Raw genomic sequence first — 12089 nt, 5'->3', positions numbered from 1 at the left:
GAGCAGAGGAGTTCAGTTAGAATGGAGAACTTGTGTGACAAGTTGAGAGATCAGTAGAAAATACTTTCCCAGAACCTTGTGACCACGGGCATTAAGGGGAAGTGTGTGGGACACTTGGAGATTCTCTGCAGTTGCTGAAGAGTGCTGCCTGGGTCCCCACACCCCTGGGAAGTTGACTAGGAGAGGAAGCTGTCCGTTGTCTGATAGACATTCTGGGGTATGGATATGAAGGAGGTGGGAGCAGGAGGTTTCTATAGCTTCCTGTAACTTGGGGAATAAGGTGAGACCTTTCAAAGGATGAAAAGAATGTGGCTAAATGTGAATAGGGCTGAGTGTATGTAGGAAAAGTCCAGTTGTGATTTCATCAGTTTCCATGGGTTCAATTATTGTTTCTATTTCTTGTTGGACAACTTTACTTAGATGTCCCACAAGTACCTCAAACTCAATATGTCCAAAATGCAACTCATTACCTTTCCCCCTAAACCACTTCTAACTTTCCTATTACTGTCAAAGGTACAAAGACACATCCTTTTAGTCACCCAGGTTCGTACACTTAAAGTCATTTTCAACTTTTCATTTTTGCTCACCATCTACCTCCACAACCTCTCTGTCATCTGTCTCTTTCTCTCTTTTACCTTTTTAAAAATTTTTAAAAATAACTTTCACCCTGGGGCCCCACTCTTCTGATTAGTGGGGATTACTTTTCCTGTCCCACTATTTCAGGAAAGCCCCAGCCATGCTTCACTTAATTCCCTACTCTCTGGCTGGCTCCATCTCAGAACAATCTCCTATTGACCTTATTAACACACAAGTACTCTCTATCACCTCTCCAGTTTTAGAACCAGGAACCATGGTCAGATCAACTCTGCCATTTTTCCTGGACAGGGTGTATCAATCTATTGCCCTGTGGCCCCATTCTCTTTTAAAAATTCAATTTTGTTATTTTTTTCAGTTCTGTATCCTCTTCCTCTCTCTCCCCTCCTCTCCCCATTGAGAAGGCAAGGAAAATAAAACCCATTACAGGGATGTATAGTCATGCAAAATAAATTCCTTCATTAGCTATGGAAAAAATAGGAAAGAAGAAAGAAAGAAAGGAAGAAAGAAAGAGAAGAAAATATGCTTCAATCTGTACTCTGAGTCCATCTACTCTCTTTCTGGAGGTGGATAGCATCTTTCATTATAAGTCCTTGGGAACTGTGGTTGATCATTTTCTTGATCAGATTTCTTAAGTCTTTCAAAATTGGTTATCTTTCCTATATTGCTGTTACTATGTAGATTGTTTTCCTGATTCTGTTCATTTCACTTAGCATCAGTTCATGCAAATCTTCCCAATTTTTCTGAGACCATCCCCTCTATCATTTCTTAAAGCAAAATAGTCTTCCATTACATTTATATACCCTAGCTTGTTCAGTCATTCACTAATTGATAGACATTCCCCATCATTTAGAAAACAAACACATATGTGTATATAAACATATATTCAATAGACCTACTATATGCAAGGAACTATAATACCTACCTTATATGGTAGATAGGTATAATACATAGATAGACATAGTATATAGTATAGATAGGTATAATATATTATACATATATATATAATAGGTCTAGTTCCTTGCACATAGTAGGTTTCTTGAATTGGGTGATGAGTAGTGTGTGTGTGTGTGTGTGTGTGTGTGTGTGTGTGTGTGTGGCCAGGGAGGAATGAAAAAACAGGCTTTTTATTCCCTGACCCACTGGAAAATGAGAAATTCCAGTCAAGACTGTTGTTCTTAATAATAAACATTCTTTAAATATTCATAATATGACAAACAAAGCCAATGCAACCAAGATTAGAAGGAAAGTAGAAAATTGGGAAAGAATTTTTACAACCAGTCTCTCTGATAAGGGCCTCATTTCTAAAATATAAAGAGAATTAAGACAAATTTATAAGAACACAAGTCATTCCCCAATTGATAAATGGTCAAAGGATATGAACAGGCAGTTCTCAGATGAAGAAATTAAAGCCATCTATAGTCATATGAAAAAATGTTCTAAATCACTATTGATTAGAGAAATGAAAATCAAAACAACTCTGAGGTACCATATCACACTTATCGGATTGGCCAACGTGACAAAACAGGGAAATGATAAATGTTGGAGAAGATGTGGGAAAGTTGGAACACTAATGCATTGTTGGTGGCATTGTGAAATGATCCAACCATTTTGGAGAGCAATTTGGAACTATGCCCAACAGGCTATAAAAATGTGCAGACCTAGTAATAGCACTTCTAGGGCTGTATCCCAAAGAGATCATACAAATGGGAAAAGGACCTACATGTACAAAAATATTTATAGCAGCTCTTTTTGTGGTGGCAAAGAACTGGAAATTGAGAGGATGCCCATCAATCTGGGAATGGCTCAACAAGTTGTGGTATATGAATGTAATGGAATACTATTGTGCTCTAAGAAATGGTGAGCATGCAGACTTCAGAAAAACCTGTTAAGACTTGTGTGGTCTAATGCTGAGTGAAGTGAGCAGAGCCAGGAGAACGTTGTACACAGTAACAGCCACGTTGTGTGATGACTAACGTTGATAGACGTAACCCTTCTCAGCTATGCAAGGATCTAAGACATCTCCAAAGGCCTCATGGTGGAAAATGCTATCCATATCCAAAGAAAGAACTATGGAGTTTGAATGCAGATCAAAGCATAATATTTGCTATTTTTTTCTTCTGTTGTGTTTTGTTTCCTCTTTCTGGTGGTTCCTCCTATTGGCTCTAATTCTTACTTACAGCATCACTAATGTGAAAATATGTTTAATAGGAATGTATGTGTATAGCCTAATCAGATTGCACAGTGTCTTGGGGAGGGAGGTGGGAAGGGAGGGAGAGAAAAATTTGAAACTCAAAACTTATGGAAGTGATTGTTGATAAATCAAAATAAATTAATAAAAAAATGTAAAAAATATCCATTATATGCTAGGTATATAATAGGTGGCAATCTGTGCTCTAAGCCTAGCTGATACAGGCAATGTTAGGCTCAGGCCCTTCCCCTGCTCTGTGGAGGGGGAGGTAGAAGAATGTATATATATTTTTACAAGAATAATCTTTATCCTAGTTTGGTGAATGATTTGTGGACACTTTGTTAATATCCAATTTGCAGTCAGATGTCAGGCACTAATTATAATAGCAATTAAAATCAGTACAGTAGGAAATCTTTTGTTGTCATTGTTCAGTCATTTTTGAGTCATGTCAGATGCTTCATGAACCCATTTGGGTGGAGTTCCTTAAAGGTCTCCCACAGAGGCTTTATGGTGAATTACTGGTCAAGAATACTGTAGAAGAGATTCTCATTCAGGCAGTGGTTGCACTGGATGGCCTCCAATGAATGTCCCTTCTGGTTCTGAGATTGCTTGTTACTGTCCTTGCCTCCAGTTAATATTAATTAAATTAATGTGAAGTTGTAATATCATCCAAGGGATAAACTAAAGAGGGAATCAATCCAACTGAAAATTTGCAACTACTATTTCTACCTGCAATGGAAATTAACAGAAGATTAAGATTAAAATAAAAAGGTGTCACTTCTTTGATTAAAGAAACAGAATGCTATACATTCTACCTTTCCTATACCTAAAGAAAATCAACCAATGAATCAGTCAATCAATAAACATTTATTAAGTGCCTACTGTGCCAGTCACTGTTCTAAATGATGGGGTATCTTATCATACTTAGGGCTTGAATCCAGATCCTTCTTATATTGAGGACACTATCTACTATACCAAATTGCCTCTGATAATGAATAACTTCCTTAAAAAAGAAAGGTTTTTTTTAGGGAACAAAACAAAACAAAACACAATTATGCAATACTCATGGCCCACCAAACCATTTCTTACCTTCTAAGACATGGGCCTTTTACCAAAGCCCCAGTTATTACTGCAGTGCTCAGTGTGGAGGAAACAAAAACACTGGGGTAACAACACCATAGGGATGCAACAGCTGTCCAGTCTGAAAACCAGTGTTTCTCTTCCTCCTCCTCCTCTTCCTCACTGCCATGACTAGGCCTGGACTAAGCACTGCTCACCACAGGAAAGCTGCATTTTCAGGATCTCCAAGGCTCTGCTACTAGCCACAGGAATATTACTCCTATCACAGAACAGGGAGGTACAGAGAGTAGACCTACATGGGGCCAACATCTTTTTTTGGCAGGGGATGAAGATCAAAGGTCTTTAGCTCAAAAGAATGGTGCAGCTCTTAATGTTTCACACTCCATAGGATTCAATGCAGCATTGCATGGAAAGGAATTCCTTATTCCCCGCTTCCTTAAAAAAGAAGTATCTTCCTGCTCTTCAGAGGTCTTTTCACAATGCTTGCCTACATGCAGCTTCTTGGGCCAGGATGGTCAGAACAGTCTCCCCATTTGGACCATCTTTCTAATGAGTCTCTCTGATTCCAAAGCATCATTGGATCATGGTGGATTTCTGGAAAGGCTCTTTATGGGTTTATGCTAAGAGCATACAAGATTCCTTGATGGATATCACAACAAAGATAAAAGTAAAGCATAATATAGAGGCATAATATGCTCACTGAATGTGTTTTGTCACTGTCTTGAAAGATATCTAGGGAAGATTCCAAATTGAAGGATTCTCTAGAGATGGTGAAATCTGCCATATGCTCTTGTTTGTAAAACAACAAAAACAACAACATTGCATTTATTGCATCAAACAGAGACTTCTGAATAAAATTCACAATCACTTAAAAAACTCTATCACAACAATCCACAGAGGAAAAGACAAGTATATAAAAATTCTTATTGTTCATACTATGATGTCCAGTTGAATGGACAGACTCTCCAGTTGGTTCTTCAGCACATCTGTACAGGACATGTACTGCATATAGATCATAGACAGAGCCCAAAATTGAATATAAGGAAGCTATCAGGCTGAATTGCACTTGGGAAATTTTGCAATGCTGTCATGATTCATGATGCTAATCTCCTTTTTTTTTTTTTTCCTTTTGGAGGCAATGAGGGTTAAGTGACTTGCCCGGTGCCATGTAGATAGTGTCTGAGGCCGGATTTGAACTCAGGTCTTCCTGACTCCAGCTAGTATCCTCTTTGTAACAAAACCCTTTGCTTTTTTGTTTTGTTTTGTTTTCTGTTTTGGGTGAGACAGTCAGGGTTAAGTGACTTGCCCAGTTCTACACAGCTGGTAAGTGTCAAGTGTCTGAGGCTGGATTTGAACTCAGATCCAACCAACTCCAGGACTCTATCCATTGTGACACCTAACTGCCCTCCAAACCTTTTTTAACATCAGTAGTCATCCAATAATGTTCTATGGCTGAGAATTATGGTTCATCACAATATCTAAAGAATCTAAATTATTAGTCACCTAAAGGACAAAGAGGGGGGTGTTAAGCATAAATAGGCTGTGCTCTAAGCCTAACCCTAACCCAAAAAGTAGTTACAAAGACACCCAGAAAATGTATATTTGGAAAAGGAGATGAGCTGGTCATGTAGCAAGAATAAAGAATAACAGATGGTGAGTCCACATGATGCTAGACTGCAACATGTAATGTTAAGATACTTAGAAGAAGGCTTCTAGCATGGTGATGGGTAGATTCCTAAGATTTATTGGAGGAAATAAGCAAGAGTTAAATTGGATGAGAAGATGTGGAGCTAAACTGTTGGGAAAAATATTCACATTTAGTTCTACTCAAGTATTTATTGAGAATGCCTTTGCAGTTTACACAGCCTCACATTAACATTAGATGTAGCCCACTAGGTAGGTGTTATTACCTCAAGGGCACTTTAGTTAGATGCTCAAGCTTTTCACTATTTCCCCTTAGCACAAAAGGCACATTTCTGGCTTCCTTGTCTCTATCTGGATGGGATGACTCTGAATTCTCCTTATAAGGTTTCCTAGTTTCTTGGAAAGTCCCCAGGAAACCTTTGGTAGTTGGGCTTTTTCAATCATAAAAACGCTTAGGCATTACTTGCTGGTACTATGAGCCAGTTTCCTCTTAGAGGTTTTTACATCTCTTCCTGGAAACACTGAGCAAGACCTTTCTCATGAAGGAGCCATGTTATACAACAGAGCTCCCAGCAATATGAACTGGGTAATAATATTAACAGCTCATGTTTATATCATGCTACAAGTGTTTTCCCCCACAGTGACCCTATGAGATGAGTATCAGTATTATTAACCACATTTTGCAGATGAGGAAGAAACTGAGAATCAGAGAGGTCAGATTGCTTGTCCGTGGTTGGGAAGTGAGGAAGTATCAGAGACAGGATTTGAATGCAGGTATCTGATCTCTAGGTAAAGTGTTCTTTCAGCTACATGCTATATCCACTCCCTGGGAGATTACTGTAATTATGAAAGACCTGTGGGTATCTTATCGGTTTTGGCAATTGATCTTATGAGCAAATACGTGATACACTAGAGTTGCATTCATAGTCACTTAATGTTTAAGTATCTTGAGGCATCCTGTCATTAACTGTCTGAATATGATCAAGTTTTGGGGGTCTCACTATTACTTGAATAGTCAAAACACCTGGAAAATTCCAGGTGATATAAACTACCATGTGAATTTCTAGTTTTTCTGGATTCCACATCCTTTTGTCTGTGAGCAATGTTGATCTAACACTTCATAGTTTGAGAAGGAGCTTGTATGGTTTGTAAATATTGTGAAGCATGCATAGCCTATATTTTACTGACTTGTAGGCAAGCACACTTTGAGTTTTATAGCCAGCATGGAATTAGAAGCGGATAGTTCCTGTGACATTTAACTACTACTTCTGTGACCTTGGGAAAATCACAACCTCACTCAGCCTTGCTTTCCTCAATTGTAAAATTAAAGGATTGGACTAGATGAGTTCTGAAGTGCCTTTCAACTCTAAGTTCCTATGAGTCTACAAAGCAGATTATGGGAAACAAAAGGCACTATTTTTAATAGAATTCCAAAGAAGAGATCATTTTCTCCTGATGTAAGACTGTGGTGTAATTGGTAGCACTTTGTCTAAGGCAATTACAAATGTAAAATTTGGTTCAGTCAAGAGGATTTTGGGAATGCTTCATCATGAGCTTCATATAAAAGGTTATCCCTACCACATATACAGGAAATTCCCCAAATTGCGTTGTTGAAATAGATGACACAGCCCTACAATGAAAGCCTTAGCTAGACTCTTGATTGTATTTGTGAAATTTCTTTCTTTGCACAGTGACTGATTGTGCTGGTGAGAAATATGCTTTCACTAATTCTACTGTTTCCAAAGTCTAAGTCTTAGGTAAAGTAGGAGTGATTAAAGAATCTTTTATCTGTGGCATATGTTTGGGTCCCACAATCATGGACTGTAACATATTTTATATTCAGGACTACTTTGTTTAAGGTTGAAGGACTGTTTCTCACCACATAAATTCTAGGAAGATGGCTAGCATAAGCTCTTTAATATATTCCAAAGCAGCTATTTAGAGAGTTCCATTATAGAAGATATAGTCAATTGCTTTCTAGTTTACTTGTATCAAATGTAGAATTATTCCTTTCTAAGAAGATCTGATATGTATTGCTTAAAAAAAAGTGTTACATCAATATCAGCAAGGGATAATTAGGATTTCTACATGATAATCTTTATTGCTGTGGAAACTACTTCCACTGAAGAAATCATTGTAGCATCCAATATCAAGAACTCAAAAATAGAAAGCTTCTATAATAGGAGCACCTTCAAACAATAAAAATCACTAACATTTTATCAGTACACCTTTCCATAACCTACATGACAGTAAGACATAGTCCATATCCTCAAGACACTTGCAAAAAAATTTGGGAAAGATAAGAGATATCTGTCCACATACATGTGATGGAGAGGGGGTGGGTGCTGGTGAACATGCACAGTTTGCTGAGCTGATGCAGTCTCATGTGCAAGGGGCTGGGGAGACTGCTTCCAGGAAAGGCATGGTTGGTTGCTGTCCTTCACTCTTGAAGAGGACCAAAATGACGTCACTATGTTGGGGTCAAGGTACACTGTGTCCCACTGTGGCTGATCAGACCAATTTGAGCTTGGAATGCTTTACCAAAGGTTGGGCACAAATAGTCCAAATGAACATTTGGAGTGAAGATGTCTCTAAATTTGTGTATCTCATGTTTCTTTTGAGCTACTGCAATTCTGCCTTGCTCATGGAGCACACACAGCACCTTCTTTGATGTGGTTATGCCATGCTGGATGGTTCAGTGCCAATGTCTCCCATATCTCACAATCGATTCCAAAGCTTTTCAGAGAGACCTTGAAGGTGACCTTGTATTGCTTCTTCTGACCTCTGTGTGAGTGCTTGCCTTGTGTGAGTTCTCTGTAAAGTAGTCTTTTAGGCAAATGTACTTTTGGCATCTGAATGATGTGGCCAGCCCGTCAGAGTTGTACTCTCTGCAGTAGAGTTTGAATGCTTGGCAGGTCAGCACAAGAAAGGACCTCAGTGTCTAGTACCTTAGCTGTCCAGATGATCTTCAGAATCTTCCTAAGACAATTCAAATGGGAGCAATTCAGTTTCCTGGCCTGGTGATGATAGGCTGTCCAGCTTTAATGGGCATACAACAATGAGGTTAGAACCATGACTCTGTAGCCCTTCAGTTTGGTAGGCGATATAATACCTCTTCTCTCCCACACCTTCCTTTGGAGCCTCCCAAACACTGAGCTAGCTCTGGCAATGCGTGTCAACCTTATCATCTATGTGGACATCCCTAGAAAGTATACTGTCAAGATAAATGAACTTGTTCACAGTATTCAGAATTTCTACATTTACTGTAACCAATGGTTCCACATATGGATTTCATGGTACTGACTTGTGGAGAACCTCTGTTTTCTTGTTGTTAATTTTTGGGCCAAAATTAGTACAAGCAGCAGAGAATAGATTCGTACTCTGTTGCATCGCAGACTCAGAGGCTGCAATGAATTCACAATCATCTATGAACAAAAAAAATCATGCACCAATTCTCTCTCCACTTTAGTCTTGGCTTGTAGCCTTTTCAATTTAAATAACGTCCTGTCAGTGTCGTAGCTGTCCTTAATACTGTTTTCTTCCTCATTGAAGGTGGCCAACAACGTTGAAGAAAACATCATGCTAAAAAGCATAGAAGCAAGCACACAACCTTGTTTCATTCCATTGGTGACTGGGAAAGGGTGAGAGCATCGTCCATTATCCAGAACTCATATAAGCATGCCATCATGAAATTGACAAATTATTGATAAACTTCTTCAAGAAACAAAGTTTTGCCATAATTTTCCACAAGCCCTCATGACTGACAGCCTTCCTTAGATCGATGAACATTGCATACAGACCTCTGTTGGACTCCTGGCATTTCTCTTGGAATTGTTGAACAGCAAACACCATATCAACCATTCTTCAGCCCTTTCTGAAGCCACACTGGCTTTCAGGTAGATTCAAGGTGAGTGATGAGCCTATTAAGGCGGTCCCTGGCAAGAATTTTGCTGGCCGTGAATAAGAGAGAGACCCGTCTCCCTCCCCATGATTGTCATAAGACAACTTATTTCCCTTTCCTTTATAGAGATGGACAGTGGAGGCTCCCTTGAATTCCAGAGGGATAACCTTCTCTTGCCATATAGTCCAGAAAATTTTTCAGCTTTTGTATGAACAGTGGACCCTCTGCCTTGTAAATCTCAGCTGGAATAGTATCAGCAGCTGGGGCAGCTAGGTAGCGCAGTGGATAGAGCACCGGCCCTGGAGTCAGGAGGACCTGAGTTCAAATCCAGCCTCAGACATATGATGCTTACTAGCTGTGTGACCCTAGGTAAGTCACTTAACCCCTATTGCCTCACCAAAAAATAAAACAAAAAAACAACAACAAAAAAGGAATAGAATCAGCACCAGGCACTTTGCCACACGAGAGAAGCCTAATAGCATTCAAAACCTCTTCTTCAGTTAGAAGTTTGACTTGAGAGGGATGACTTCCATCTAAAGTATATGGTCAGTGGCTTTAGCATTGGTTGATGACAGTCTGTTGAGAACACTAGGGAAGTGTTCATCCCATCTCTCCAGGATAATGTCCTTATCACTAATCAATGTGGCTCTATCAGCACTGAGTAGTTGAGATGCACCATAGATCTTTGGCCCATAAATAGCTTTCAAGGCACTGTGAAAGCTCTTTGGATTGTTACTATCAGTGTAGAACTGAATTTCATCTGCCTTCTTACTGAGCCAAGAATCCTGCATCTCTCCATACTTGCACTTTACTTTTTTTTTTTTTAGTTAATTTATTTTGAGTTACCAACAATCACTTCCATAAGCTTTTGAGTTTTAGATTTTTGAACTCCTCCCTTCCCACCTCCCTCCCCAAGACAGCATGTAATCTGATGTAGGCCATACATATATATTCCTATTAAACATATTTTTACGTTAGTGATATTGTAAGTAAGAATTAGAACCGATAGGAGGAACCACCAGAAAGAGGAAACAAAACACAACAGAAGAAAAAAATAGCAAATAGTATGTTTCGATCTGCTTTCAAACTCTATAGTTTGTTCTTCTTTGTGGATAGCATTTTCCACCATGAGGCCTTTGGAGATGTCTTAGATCCTTGTATTGCTGAGAGGGGTTAAGTCTATCAATATTAGTCATCACACAACATTACACTTTACTTTTGATGGAGTTAAATGCTGCCTTCTTAGAGATGGATGGACTATCCTGCTGATAAACCCTGTGGAGTTCTTGTTTTTCTCTCTTAGAAGCTTCTGAATTTCCCCATCATTTTCATCAAACTAATCTTGATGTTTGTGAATGTTCTGGCCCAGATGAGTAGATGTGGTGCAATACACCAGATCTCTGAAAGTTGCCGACTCCTTTTTTGCTCTGTTGTTGCCACCCATGTTTTGGCTTATCTTTTCTTCCAAGTTAGCAGCAGACTGTTCAGCAGGGAGAAGCAGTCGAAGATGTTGACATTAAGTCTTCTGGTAGTCATCTTGCCTTGGGGCTGCTGCTTTTGTTGAATGCAAATATTTAGCTTAGAGAGAATAAGTTTATGATCAGTCTAGCACTCTGCACCACACATCACCTTCCTCACTCTCACATCCTGTCTGTCTTTTCTCCTTATGATGACATAGTTTAGTAAATGCCAATATTTGCTGTGAGGGTACATTCATGAAGTTTTATTGCATTTAGGTAAATGGAAGACATTGTTGGTGATGAGAACGTCATGAGACCCACAAGGCTTCAGTAGTAAGTGACCATTGCTGTTGTTGTTTCTGACCTCATTCTTCCCAAGCATACTCCATGCCATGTCTGATAGTTTGCACCTACTGTAGTGTTAAAGTCACTCAGAATTCTAAGTTTTCCCTCTTTCACCACATTGATAAGAGTCTCTAGTTCTTCCCATATTTTTCTGAACCTTCTCAGGGTTTGTCATGGTGGGAGCATAGGCACTGATGATAGTGGTATGGCACTTTCCTGTAAGGGGCAATTGCATTGTCATACAGGCTTGTTGACTTAGATTGGTTTTGATTACAAAACCTATGCCAACCTCATGGCACTCCCCATCACTGCAGCTCCTCCAGAATAATGAGTATCCAGCTCTGATTTCAGCAAATTGGCCTTCATTTACCAGCCTTGTTTCACTCAGGCTGCTATTTGGTTGCAATACTTGCTGAATTCTCTTCCAACAAGAGCTATTTGTCTTTCAGGTCTACTGGATTTCACATTGTCTGTAATAAGTATGTGCACGTTCAATGTGCTGATGGTGAGTGGAATCATCTTAGTAAAAGTTTTTTTGGTGTTTCATCTGCAGGGTGAGCTCCTTGTCTGCCATGTCAAGCTGGCCAGGGTAGGTTGAAACAGACAATTTTTGGGCACCTTTTCTAGCCCCTTTCTCATTGCCGGAGATAATTAGTGTGGTTCTTCAAAAAGGCTGCTCAGACACATAGGGGGCTGCCAAATCCTACTGCTGCTTCAGTTCAGTGACAAGATGACCCTATGGTCTGAGCCACCTCTGGGTAGGGTTATGGCTACAACTCCCAGTGTATCCACACCTGCTGCTTCATCACTTGCCTGTCGCCAAATGGTAAAAATGGTAAAATGGTATGGAGGATGACTTTTGAGTCATGTATAA

At 39.4% G+C, this 12089-nt stretch overlaps 1 protein-coding gene across 1 annotated transcript in view; it reads left to right on the top strand.

Annotated features, from left to right (window-relative positions):
• The window catches only part of LOC110198147 (uncharacterized), a 63197-nt gene extending 53761 nt beyond the window's left edge, over window positions 1–9436 (top strand). The window contains exon 3 of the mRNA XM_078153259.1: window positions 9062–9436. The gene's annotated coding sequence lies outside the window, so the exon portion shown is untranslated. The remainder of the gene's footprint in view (window positions 1–9061) is intronic.
• The last annotated feature ends 2653 nt before the right edge of the window (window positions 9437–12089 follow it).

This window comes from Phascolarctos cinereus, unplaced genomic scaffold, assembly GCF_003287225.1.
Source record: "Phascolarctos cinereus isolate Bilbo 61053 unplaced genomic scaffold, phaCin_HiC Scaffold_4;HRSCAF=312, whole genome shotgun sequence".
Lineage (NCBI taxonomy): Eukaryota > Metazoa > Chordata > Mammalia > Diprotodontia > Phascolarctidae > Phascolarctos > Phascolarctos cinereus.
Note: the sequence above shows the minus strand (reverse complement) of the source record. Positions and strands in the feature narration are given on the sequence as shown.